Source organism: Argiope bruennichi, chromosome 8 (assembly GCF_947563725.1).
Source record: "Argiope bruennichi chromosome 8, qqArgBrue1.1, whole genome shotgun sequence".
Lineage (NCBI taxonomy): Eukaryota > Metazoa > Arthropoda > Arachnida > Araneae > Araneidae > Argiope > Argiope bruennichi.
In genome coordinates, this window is record NC_079158.1 from 97,153,798 (window position 1) to 97,167,967 (window position 14,170).

At 30.4% G+C, this 14,170-nt stretch overlaps 1 protein-coding gene across 5 annotated transcripts in view; it reads right to left on the reverse strand.

The window, feature by feature from the left end:
* Nucleotides 1-14,170, reverse strand: part of LOC129981744 (LIM domain transcription factor LMO4-like) — a 246,043-nt gene that overhangs the window by 175,051 nt on the left and 56,822 nt on the right. For 3 of the 5 annotated variants that reach the window (XM_056092718.1, XM_056092717.1, XM_056092719.1), the window contains one exon: nt 661-726. The gene's annotated coding sequence lies outside the window, so the exon portion shown is untranslated. Of the gene's footprint in view, nt 1-660; nt 727-10,919; nt 11,065-14,170 lie in introns of all 5 variants that reach the window. The other 2 variants (XM_056092720.1, XM_056092721.1) reach the window with 1 other exon arrangement.

Here is a 14,170-nt window from a genome sequence, read left to right on the forward strand (position 1 = left end):
AAACTTGAAATCACAATTATTTTCTGAAAATAATTAAGAAGTGAAGTAAAATTGATTGTATAGCAAAAATTAATTCCCGAGAATTATAAATATAGCGATAATCATTGTAATTAAATAACGAGTTTATCCTTTTAGAATCCAAAACGCTTTATAAATTATTGTAGAACCTTTACGACTTAGATATGACGCCTCTAGAACTCTTGCAAACAGGCAAAATTTTCCTAACAGAATTGTTGCCATTGAACTCTATATCAAATGGCCATCGAAAGAAATGAATAAAAGAATGAAAAGTTTCGGATCCATTGCTCGTGATGCAGAAACAATTGCTTCCAGCATTCAATTAACTTCAACAGAAAATTCATTCAAAAAAGTGAGATTAAATTTTTAAATTATAATTACACCATGATACACCCTTTAGCTGCAAATACAAGGTCATTACACTCATTCATTTACAAAATTATATTTGAACACTCAATGTTTAGTTAAAAAAAAAAAAAAAAAATTGCAATGTTTTCTTCCATTGAATTAGTTACGCGTCCCTATGAAGATTGAATTCACGGTTGAGTTGTTCGACAACCAGTCTCTTCATTTAAATAATTCAGAGAAAGAAAAAGAAGAAAAAAAAAATGCTGGAAATAAAAATAGATTCAAGTTTCTTACCGTGAACCGAAGCTTTGCACTAATCAGCAAGAGAGAAGCGTTGTATTCTCAAGGTGATACATGGTTCTGCAACAATAAAAAAACTATATTAACTATCAGAAATAAGTAATGATGTCGAGATTCTTATCGTAAAATATACATATTACGATAAATGTAATAAACTGTTCATTATAATTATTCATAATCATTAGTAGTGATTATCTGTTATAAATTAATAAATTTATTGCTGATTATGAATAATCGCCGATAATTATACATAATTATCGGATTAATCACATTTATCATAATACACACAGAGAGAGAGAGGTATAATAGCGAAATTATTCAAAATCGAAGAACGCTATATTAATTTTAAAAACTTTAAATTCTAATTAAATGTAAACACAAACCATTCATGTTTTAAAATGCAACTTGAAAGCGAAGGAGGCCATTCATTTAGGGGTGTTTTATTATATATATATTTTAATGTTAATCCTAGTGATAGCATTTCGGAACTATCTTTAAAATAGTGAATGCTAAAATTAAAAAATAATAAACTTACATTATACAGAAAATGACCATTGTCTTTCAAACACATACAAAAGTAATTTATTTAAATTTTCCTTATATGTAAGTGCAAAAATGATGTTGCTACAGCATGGAATTTGTCTTAAGTTGCACTCCTACACAACAAAATCATGATTCACAAAAGATTTTTTTTTTTTTTTTTTTTTTTTTTGGCCGTGAATTGAATCAATATAATGTTTGAAAACATTAATAAGTATCTTTTTTTTAAGCATTTACTATTTAAGTAAATGAACAAAAAATTAAGAAACCCATCATGAAAACATATTCTGATCGTTTAATGAAGCAATCAACATGTGTAATTTTATATAGTATTTAAATAACGAACTTCACTTGAAAACAGTTGATCTCTTAGATTTCCATTAGTTAAAAAGTTTAAATATAACAAAGACAATAAAATTAAGCCTAATGAAACACGAAAAATTCCTCTAATGGCGAATAAGTTCTTATACTCAAGGTCGAACAAAGCAATATTAAGTCTCGCCTTTTCTGAATATTATTGTGTATTTCACACTTAAATGTAAATTTAATAGCGACTCGTGCGCGTGCATTGATACGATATAAAACATTGCGTAAAACCGCTACGAATCTGAAAAAATCAAATAACAAAAAGATGCACGGCTCTGTTTTTCCTAATCTCCAGTTTCCAATGAATGAAAAATGGAACATTTAACCAGAGGGAGAAGGGGCAACATGTCCAAAATATGCCTTAATATTTATTACTTTCTCGAATACGAAGTATTTTAATTATTAAAAAAATAGAATTCCAGAGTATGAAGGATTTCCATATTTCAGATCTCCCTGAATCAGAAAAACTCATGTTGGGCATCATGTTTTTTATGTCTGTGAATATACGATAACTCAAAAAACGATATCAGCTATACGGCTGAAATTTGATATATAGAATTACGTAAAAACGTGTAGATTTTTAACAAATGTTAAACGAAATCCATTTACAGGAAATCTACTTGTTTGAATATAACTTAGCACGATAATTACAAGATGAAGAGAGCTAGGTAGAAAAATTTGGTACACAGATTTAGCTCCTAAAATATTTATCAAATTTTGAACCAAATCAGTAAAGGCTTGAACATTTACCGTTTATACTGTGTTATGCGTGCATATAAACACATAACTTAGAAACACAATGGCTTAATGGAATTCGATATGTTATTTGGTGACCACACCTGTAGTTTTGTCACATTTTAGTGTCAAAAACGTGCCCAAAGTATATGTTATCGCAACAAATTCCGCAAAAATGCTAGATTCACACCAAAGATCTATATTTGGTAACTATCATTCACTCTCTCTCTCCCTCTCTCTCTTTCTCTCTCTCTCTCTCTCTCTATATATATACACACACACACATATAGGTCTATATATGCAAGATATTCGTGGCTTTACCCAAGTTCTTCAATTTTATGCGGAGGAATGAAGTTAAGGCTAATATTGGAGAGCTCATTTTCGATGGTTAATATTAGCATTTTTTAAAATTGCGTTTCCTAAAGCTGATTTTGGAAAATAACCAATGGAATAGCTACAATCATAAAAGCCAATTCTGGAAATCAACTCTGTATTAAGGAAGACAGAAGACAGTAGAAGACGCAACAATAATCAGATCCGAATTTCACGCCGGTCTTTATGGTCATCGGCACGTGGGTGATTCAGACGCCAGAAGCATGTCACGCATGATAGCTCTCGACACGTATTATCTCCACGCTTCGTTTCGAATTTAAAACAAGTAATAAAAACAGGGCCTGCATTTTCTCTTCGCATCAACAGGGATTAGAAATGTTGTTGACGTAAGTCTCTTATAAGACTGTGTACATGCGTCAATTTATTTTAAAACAGTATGAATTTTTGAGATTCGTACTGCATGATTTTAGAGAATCATAATGCTTCAACTAGAGATAACACTGGAAGATTTAATGCTTGGCCAATAACAAATATATTTGGGACAGGACAGATTCTTTAAAGGTATGCAAAAACCATTAAGCACCAAATGCAACATTGTTTTCATACGTTAAACAAAATATTTACAGTATGCCCGTTTTATTAGATATGATACAATAACTGAATACATAAAGAAAATTTTCGCTACGATCTCTGAAATAATAATATAAACCTTGATCTCTGAAATAATAATTAAACCTTCAGTGTTACCCGAAGAGAAGTACGATCAAAAATAAATTAACTATAAATTTTTAATGAAATTTTTGTTTTTATCCTGATTTATAACAACAACTGTATGCTTGATTACAGCAACTGTTGAATTTGAGTTTGTGTTTGTATGTTTTTTAGCGCAAAAGCCACTTTCGACTATGCTGCACCAAACCCATTGTTCTAAAACATTCCGATCCATTTATAATAAAAAATGAAATAGAAAGCTAATTTCAATTTTAAAAAATGAAGAATGGAGGGTGGAAACAAAAAGGTACGGCAAAAATAAAAAAGCAAGGTTAAAATGTTTAAATATTATTATAAAAAGATATTTTTAATAAAAGGATAAATTTTAATATGAGGAGTTTTTACAATTAAATCACGCAAATTTGCAATTTAAATCACGCAAATCAATACGAGACATCTGAAAGAATGTTCGCCACTGTGGAACAAATCATGGACATTCTAGGAGAATGTGCAAGACAGGCACAGAAATGGCAATTGTTAAATCTAAAAGAATATCAGATTTTAGCATAATTACTTTTAGCTTGAGTAGCATCTTCCTTGTTATTGTTGTTATTCTATTGATTAATTTTATTACTTGTAACTTCTACGTACGCATCGTGAAAAAAATAAATGTATGTTATACTAACGTCTGACCTTTCTGTAGACAAGTTTGTTTGTTTTTCCTTACAAATATTTGTCAGTAGAAGAGGGCTTCCACACACTACATATATTGATAACGCCACCACCTTCCATGCCGCAAAAAAGGAACTCATTTTCCTTTGAAATACATTAACTTCAGCGAAAGTGTAGCAATTCTATGCTCAAAATGGTATAAAGTGGAAGTCTTTCAATATTTCCCTTTAATATTTTATTCAGCTGCCCAAATCGGTGTTGCGACTCATAACTTAAAAGCTTTGTCATCCACCGTTTTCAAAAAGACTATGTAAGTAACTAGATTTTTAAATGCAGAAGTAAATAAAGGAAGGCATCTTATTCGCTTAACGAGAAATAATCAACATATATTTGTTATGAAATATCTTAAAACAAATTCAACATAGCATAACTATTAAATGCAGTAAAAGAGGATTTCAAAATTAAATTAGTTTGTAGTTAAATACATAGGACCATTTGGATAACACCGTCACAAAATACTGAAGTCCACAAAAGTAAAGTAATGAAAGTCCATAAAAGTAAAAGAATCTTATGACATTCTACTTATCGCGTTTTGACTCTGGAGGAGGCAATTTTACATTGGCCATATAGATGTCCAAATAGAAACTTCTTCCATTGAGTCGTCGAATAAATAGACAAACTGTTCAAGACATTTATCGAATTAGTAAAAGAATTCGAGTAGATCGTCTGAACGTCACCATACTTATCTATTCAATGACATGGCGATGGTACTTTGGCTCCTAGCTGAGCAATTAAGTCGCCCCAACTCAAAAGAACTCAAAAACACATTTTTATTCTATCTGATACAACGGAAATTCAAAAATAAAGTAGATATAAAATGCTATAAGAACTGGAGATAGAACGTCATATATCTATGGCCTCAATCAACCGCTGTCACTGTTTAAAAAAAGCCGCCAAACCAACTATTTCCAAATAAAAGCTACACTCAGCATATATATCAGGTATGTCAATTAAAAAACAAACAAACTAAGAGTTCGAAAGGTTTTGCATTAGGATAATAGCCGTGTTTTCCATTAAACAGACAGCTGCTATCGTGTAAGTTGACGAATTAGTAAGGTTGGGCAGCGATCGCTTCTTTACATTCAACTTGCGGCAAGTCAGATTTAGAAAGAAAAGAAGAAAGTAGCTGGGGTAATGTTTATGCTAGGAAGTAAAACTAATGATAACACAAGAACATTAGCAGTATGAATGATAAGTTTATCGCTAAAGTGCCCCACTTGCCATCTTGTTCCCCTTCAAAAAATCCCCAACTTTTCTGCAGCACCATGATGGCAACTTCCGCCAAATGCTCACACGCCAAATAAAAACTAAGTTACGCCAAAAACCGAACGAAATTTCCGTTCAATTTCCTTTCTAATCTGGTTGGTGTCTAAGTGGTTTGTAATGGCCGACATTTTAAGAGGAAGAAAAAAAAAATATTTTTTTTTTAGCTTCCACATAAAATAATAAAAAAAAGGGGGGAAGATAACCTGAAAGTTATTTTTTGCCGCAAGATAAAGAAGGGGAAAACTTTTATTTCTTTCACTCCGAACGAGATTCGATTTTGTATCGAAGACAACAAAAACTGTTTTTGGGGCGCAGTTTTTAGATTAGAGCTGCTTCCGCTATTATGTTCTAATTTATCGTGATAAGGAAAAACCAGTTTTTTATTACACCATAGATGAAAAGAAATCAATTATTTCGAAGGGGGAACGCTTTAAAAAGATTTCTCAAAAACCAGGAACGCAATTTCCCCTTTGCTGTTTCTCAAATAAAGAGTTAATTTTCGACTAGAACGTGGAAAAGAAAAAATGGTAAAATGTTAAAACCACCGACACTAAAGGATATGAATCTTATCTCCTTACTCATATAGATAATAATAAAAAGTTTGATGAGTTGAAAAGTTTATTTTTTGATGAAAATTAACAAAATTTAGATCACGGAAAGTAATTATAAAACTATGATTGCAATATAAATTTACAGAAAAAATAATAAGCGATGAAAACAGCAACTTTAATTATTTTGAAAACAGAACATAAAAAATCATTTTAACTTATTGAAAACATTCCAAATATGTCTATTAAATAAACACAAAAATTAATAACCCACATTTTTTAAAAGGACTAAAAAGTATAAAATAATTTCTCTCATTCTTATACTGATTGCCCTAAATATCTATGATCATTCTTGAATTTAAATTTCATAACCATTTCTCGGAATTTGTAATTAAGAATTTTAAAAATCCAATTTCAAAAATTCACAATTACAAGTTTTTAGAACAACCAATTCAGAACAATCAGGGCTAGGAACAATTATTTTATACTTTTTATTCCGTTTTCAAAAAGCAGTATGTTAATTTCTTTTATTTAAATAATAATTTTCTGCTTTTCAGTCTTATGTTGATGAAATAGCAATCAATTTTAAACTAACTTCCCAATGAACTACGAAATATTCTAATATCAGTTGGTAATGAAGTTTTTAATCAATGGATAAATTAGCATCAAAACAAACAAGAAAGTGAATTAATATTGCTCTGTCGTATACCTTTGAACCATATTTAAGTTTAATCTCAAGCTTAGCGGGAAGTTAGTTTGTAATTTTTGTAATTGATTTTAACCAGCAGATAAACGGACAGAATGAGCATAAAGCGAGTTAATAAAATTAGGCTACTAAAATCGTTTGCAAACTCGGAAAAATATAAATTTATAAATTTAACGAATAACGATTTCTTTTTCTAGATCTAAGAGAACAGCGAACTCTTTTCCTTTTTTATATATGCACTTGATATTTTATATTTTGATAGAATTCTTTAGTTTCCTCAAAATCATATCATAATTATGAATGTTCAGAAGACAAGTAAAATAAAAAAGAATACAATTTAAAATGAAGCACTTAAATAATAGCCTTATTCCTTAATGCAAGAACATCAGTCAGAAATTTCGAACATGGTTTGAATGCCCCAAAACAACTTTTATATTGAATTACTTTATATTTCATAAGAGTATAATCATAAAAATTAGTGTATTATATCACAATTGTATTATATCTTTAAAAAAAAGCTATCAATAACGAAAATTACTATTTTTGTAAATTAAACAAACATTTGAAATATACAGAAAATAAAAACCTGGGCATTTATGTAGAAAAACACTAAAAATGTTCCCAAATTTGTTACAAAAATTACAACAATAACAATTCTTAATTATGTAGTTTTAAAATGTCCATTCATCATTATTCAAATGGTGATAGAATATTGAAAAAATCAATCCCATTAAAGATATATTTTTATCACATACCTTCGAACAATTTTTTAGATAAGAAACAAAACAAATGGTTAAAAAAATGATTTATTAAAGTTTAGTTAAATACAGATTAGAAACTGTTTAGGATTTGGCTGAACATTGCTCCACGTTTATAAAGAATTACAATGCAACTTGTTTTCATAGTTAAAAGAACAGGAGACTCTTTCTATTAAAGCGATATTTTATACAATCTCGGAACATGTAACTAAAAAATAAAATTTCTGTAACTAAGATTTCTGATTTCGAGATTTATTTTAATGTACCAAGCATTAGTAATTTTTCTAACATATGCTATATTGTTAATTTTAAATTTTTGTTTCAGATATAAAAAAGATAAACTAATTTTAAGAAAAAGTAAGGGACATTTTAGTTTATACTTGCTTCTGCAAAAAAATGACTATATTTACTACTACTTGATTATTTACTATTACTTGAGCTCGGAAAACCTCAAGTAATCAAAAAAAAAATTAAATAATTAAATAAGAAGTCCTGGACACAATTTTAATATGAATAAACTATGAAAAGAATCAGAACAAAAGACAAATTCCAATTAATGTACCATTTGGCTTTGCCAACAAGTATTTAACAGACCGTTAATTCATCCCTGAATGTCTAGGCCAAAGATGTACTATTTGTGAAAGAAATTTTACGAGAACTTTCAAATGAACAACAGCTTTGATAATTGCTGCACATTTGATGATGTTCTGCACTATTAAAACATATTTGGTTAACAAAGATCAGAGTTTAGTCGTTATATTTGCCAAGGCTAGTTGTATCAATTTTGCCTTGATCATTTTTTTAAAGCGAGAGGCCTACAAATTTCTGTTGAGCAACAGCCCGGTGGACAAAGCTGGTAGCTCGTATTAACAGACTCGTATTATACGGACCAAAGATGTATTGTTTTTTGATTGAATCTTGCCGTTCCGGAATTCGCAGGAAATCATTCAAAATATTCATGTTCGAACGATGCATTAAACTTCTTTTCTGGGACTTAAAAGCACTTAGTGAACTTCAGTGCAATCAAAAAATGTCCCTATTGATAAAAACCAAGTTGTTCTTAAATGTAAATTCATTCATTGAGTATGTTTCTGGTGATATTTCAAACTCTGCGTTCATAGATGACTTCTGTCGTGAACTTTAACGCAAGTGATTACACTGATTTTGTGGCATCAAAAATTTACTTGCATTATCTTGAATAAATAAGAACTATTTACACACATACAGTTAAAATTTAAGCCAAAAATTCATTTCTTGGAGTTCCTTTTCGGGGATCTTACCAAGATATTTTCACTGGCATTTTTTCACTCGTCTCCGGCGGCACTGTTACTCAGTCTCCCATTAAGTTCTCCCAATCTCCGGAGGTTGTAGAGAGAGAATTTCATTTCCCTTTTGATCTTACTTCAACCAAAAGTTGGCAAAATCATATCTGGCTATATCGTTACAGAACCTAATATTCCATCGTATTTAGAAGTTATAAAAGCAACCGAAAAACCCAAATAGGCGCAATTGTATGCCCACTCTAAATCAAATATAAACAAACTTCAAAAAAAAAGTCCTCTCGGCAAGCAACATAAATTGTTGATGTTAGAAACAATCAAAATTAGGGCTTGACGATCACTTTTCAGCCTAAGATATTACAGTTATAGAAAAACTTTAAATACAAAAATTGTTCATCTTAATGAGGCCATAATTTGGCTCATTGGACTTATTTTTCTGTCTTCAACATTAAGAAAGCTACAGCGAAATGGAAATTTCAACCACCCACCATTTCCACCAGCCCTTACAGCTAGATGGGTCATTTACGAATTCATCCAAAATTTTACATTTCTAACAACATATTCCAACCCAGCTAAAATCCAAACAAAATTACTCTAACCATCCTGTTCACAAGATGATAAGGGCAAAGCGTTATATGAATATATTATATATAAACTTTTTGAAGAGTGGTTCTAAAGACCCTGATTAGTAAAGAAATCCAAGAAATTTTCCCGAAATCTTGTCATGAGAATCATTGCAATAGAAGTCTTCCGATGTCAGTTTACCTAACATATATAGAGGGACAAAGTTTTATTTTTATTATGAATTTAAAAAAAAATACTGGTCTTAGATATAAGACAGTTTTGAGTAACAAGCCTAAAATCTGAGTTATACATCATACACATACGTGGCTTCGTATCAATAAAACGCCAAAAGGAATGAACGCAATTATGTCTTGTAATTGAAAATTAAAGAATGGCCTGTCCTGTACTCTAGGGTTAAAAATAAATAAATAAGAATTAATAATAATAATAAAAAAGATACGAGGATGATAGCATTAAAAAAAATCTCTTTAAACAAATAAAAAAATTCATCAAGAGAACCCGCTAAAATACGAGAAAACTCTAATAAGAAACATCATAGAAAAACAAATAATTCTAAATGGGCTACTAAATGAAAAGTTTGTTGCAAAAGATACACACAAAAGTATTCGCGAATAAAAATTCTTTCCAAATTAGGTCTTGGAAATCTTTTGAAGTTGGAAGTTTAAGTAGGAAAGGGAGAGAAAAAAAAATGAAGCATGAAGAATAAAAATAAAAAATGTAAAAAGCACATCAGAAAACGGAAAAAGAGATGAGAGGAGGGGGGAAAAAAAGAATTAAAAAAAGGGCTAATTTTGCAATGGACAAGCTGTGTTGACATTAAAGTACAAATCTCTCGAACAATTAACTGCAATTCAGTCTTTTTATTCCCTTACCCACCTGATAATTAGACCGGAGTTACAATTGTTCCGACAATCAGCTTCAAATAAATAATATCTCCCTCTTTTTTTTTTACTTTTAATATAATTCCTAACGCTATTTGTGGGTGAAAGAAGGTTACCAGACAAAAAAAAAGTAATATAAAAACTAGGAAGAAAAAGAAGAGTCAAGTGATTAAAAAAAATCAACAAGAAATGTTGCTGCTTATATCCGTAAGGAAAAAAGAAACAATTATGCAACAATAAAAAATTATCAAGGATGAGGGGGGAGGTGTTTTTCCCCTCCATTTTTTTAATCCCACACTTGCCGCAAATAGAACGCTTCGGGTCACAAAGAATCTCAAGGAAGAAGGGGGGAGGGAATAAAAAAAATAAATCGTCGACATAGAATAAAAATAAAATCGTCTGCTGCAACAAAAGAAAACTGAACCACTTAACTCCACGACGAATTACTTTCTCATTTATTTAAAAAAAATGCAGATGAAAAAATGCTTGAGATTCGTTTAATTTCATAGCCTCCGACCCACTCTCTTCCCCTAACCATCCTTTTAATTTGTATTTTTTTTTCGCTCCTTTTTACTTTTTTTTACGTTTAATTTTATTTTGCTCCTCTTTTGGATCATTGATTCCTTATTAAAAGCGGGGTACCTAATTATTTTAAATGACTGCTTCACTTTTATGGAGGCACACAATGGACCGGTACGGACAGAGGTATAATGCCTTAATTAAGGAGACCCAATAGGGCCTTTTATTGCTTGGAGACAACAAGGACGGTTAATTACGGATTAAAAGACAGAGAGGTGGGAAAAAAATCTTACTTTTTCTGCCTCATACCTCCTTTCTTTTGGGCATAAAAAGAGTGGAAAGAGGGGAGGAAATGGCAGCCCAGTGTTCTCATTAACGTTCAAAAGACGCCGACTAGTTTTAGAACGTTTGGTATTCGAAGGCGTCGATAGGTGGCGTCTGAAAGAAAGATTAAAAAAAGTCGAAATGATGCCAATTGTGTCGAGATGAATGTGAAAGAAATACATACTGCAGCAAGCACTTTTTTCTTTTTCTTTCATATATTTTTTTAAATCGTTTGGGTTCTTTGAAAAATATCGTTTGGTTAGATTTTATCAGTTGCTATTACATTTGGTTTCTAGGGTCTAATTAATCATTTTTTATGCGTATTTTATAGTAAAAAAACATTACGAAAACAATCATAATTTGCGACTAAAATAAATTTAATAAAGTCAGTTTGTTATTACTGTTTTCATTACTTTGATTTAAATTATTTTTTTGTCTTTTTGTTAAACAAACAACTAACTCGTTCGAAAGATATATCTGTTTTATTAGTTGGTCTGTTAGATTTTTCACGTAGGTTTTCTTTGTTTAAAAAAAAAATAACTTAAAAAATAAATAAAAATTAATATGTTGAACAAAATAGAATCAAAATGAATAAAAGATTAGGAGTACCATACAAACAAGAAATAATTCTTTATTTAAAAATACTGAAAGAAAATTTAATTTAAGCTGTCATTTTAGTTGCAGGAAATTTAAAAAAAAAAAAAAAAAAAAAAGCCCCACGCCCCCATGATTTTTACTGGTTGAATAACCGAAATGGGAATTCAATAAAATGCCATAAAATGAAAAGAAGACAAATAAAGCATTCATCTATTTGCGATACAGTATATATCAGCATAATTTTGTATTTGATTGAATAAAAGAAAAATATCAATTCAATCAAATGCAAAATTATTTTCTTCCCACTTTTGAGCAATCTTAAGCAATTCTCTTCAGAAACGAAAATACAATAATTAGTTATTAAATAATTTTTTCAAAGTTTAGTCGAATTTATTAAAGATAATTTTCCTAATGAAATTCCCTCTAGCACATTTTGATTCTAACCAAAGGTTATATAACGGATTAAAATAAAATCATTTTTCGAAAAACTGATCTAAAACCAGGAAAGTTTAAAATCTTTACTTTTGTGGCGTTATCAAAATGATCCATTCTTGAAGAAGAGTTAATTTAATCACCATGAATTTACTGGTAGAGATGTTGCACCATTCATAAATGTGGACTATACACAAATTGTATCATGAAAGAATTTAAAGTACCAAATTTAGAAGTTAGGTTGCAGATCAATTTTTTTAAAAAAGCAGTAATCTTGCGATTGTTTTTACTAATCTTCAATCCAGTTGGATAATTGCAGTGAACTGTACCAATATTTTTCATATTAATTATTAATTTATCAAATCGTAATGGGATTCGGATATTGAAATAAATGAACAATATGGTACAATAAAATTCGAACTAATAGGAAATATAAACACAATGCGATAATATATAAAACGATAATGCAACGAAAAAATAATAAAAAACAATAAATCTTCAATCCTTTTAATATAAAAAAAAAACAAATATTTTCACATCACCCAATAAAAAAAATTGCTTTATATGCACATTTGCCTCCAAACGATAGTTTTGAAAGCACGAAAACACTTTATAAATCGTCCGTAGAGATGGGGGTGGGGGTTCAGCTGAATCTAACAGCTGTTTTCTACATCACTACATAAAAACAGTGACAATAAAGAAATACTTTACCACTCATACAAATATAAACATGCATACACAGACTCACAAATCCACAAACTCATCTTGGATTGTAACAAAATACTAAAAAAGACGAAAACTTTTTGGTTTGTCCAAGTAGTTGGTTCGGAAAAAGTTATTCCATTATTTCACCTTTTCCATCAAATGGTGATGAGAGAGCACGAAAAAAAGAAATAATAATAAAAAAGTGTAGTAGGGGGAGGGCTAGAGAAATTTTCGGAGGCGAGAGAGCTTAACGTTACCAAAAAGTATAAGTATAAAAAAACCAAACAAAAAAAATGGAAAGCCAACATCAGGATGAAATAGGTCTATAAACTAGATTAAACACATCACATTAAATGGGGTTTCCTATAAGTCGGCTATTCAAAAAAGGGAAAAGGAAAAAAATACTCGCGGTTGCTAGGAGACGAAAGAGGAGGGGGGAGGTAGAAGTGAGCCAATAGTAACCAATTTCATTTCGCTAATGTAAGTCACTTTCTAAAACACTTGGCCAGCTTAGAGGTTGAGGCCTTATATCATTTCGGCTAATGCAAAAAACAGGGGATATTCGGAAAGAGAGTGAGAATATATACCGTGGGGGATGGGGCACCATCAGGAGAGGAAGGCATATACCTTCCCGAAGACTGGCATTGAAAACAGGTTAGGATTTTCATTTGGCGGAAAAGGGCATCGCTCTTGGCGGTATTTATCTTGTCCTGAAAAATCGAACTACGGATGATAAAAAATTTTTCCAATAAAATTCATTGGAATAAATATGCTATCTTTTAGTGAAGTGAAAACTTTGGTCAATGAAAACGAGCGAAGTTTAATTTTTTTACTTTTTAACATCATCCAGAGATTCTGAATCAAAGTGTTACATGTTTTAAAGACAACTAAAAAGAACGCGAAGAACGGGAAATAAAGAATTAGTAATGGAACAGATATAAAATGGCATATACTCTATTGATATAAAACAGCTAATATTAAAAATACTAAACTTTATAAGTTTTATTAACAAAAATATTTATTAACAAAAAATATTTTGTTAATAAATATTTACAATTCATTTCCCCCTTCCCTTAAAATTGGGGGGGGGGGGGTTAACGGGAATCAAAGAAAACGAATAGCGAAAAATTGGCTGAAAGTTTCAAGATAGTGCTTTCTGGAATGAGCTCAGATGCTAGTGTTTGCATAATATGAAAGCATCTCGCTTTATATTATTCATCAGAGAGATTTATAATACTTTTTTATTTCATAAATTCGGACTTCGTTGTCATCCTCAAGAATGGAAATTATTTTTCTTCTTAAGTGTCAAAATAATAAGTTCATGTTAAAATCTCTCTCTATAATTATAATGGATTGCTTGTTTGTTCGATCCTTATATACTTTGACGCCCCATGATTTCGTTTGAATAAACGAAATTTATCACGCATGTTCTTTAGCACCTAAAATAATTAACTGAGCTGTTAGAAAGTTTCTACACACAACCCTA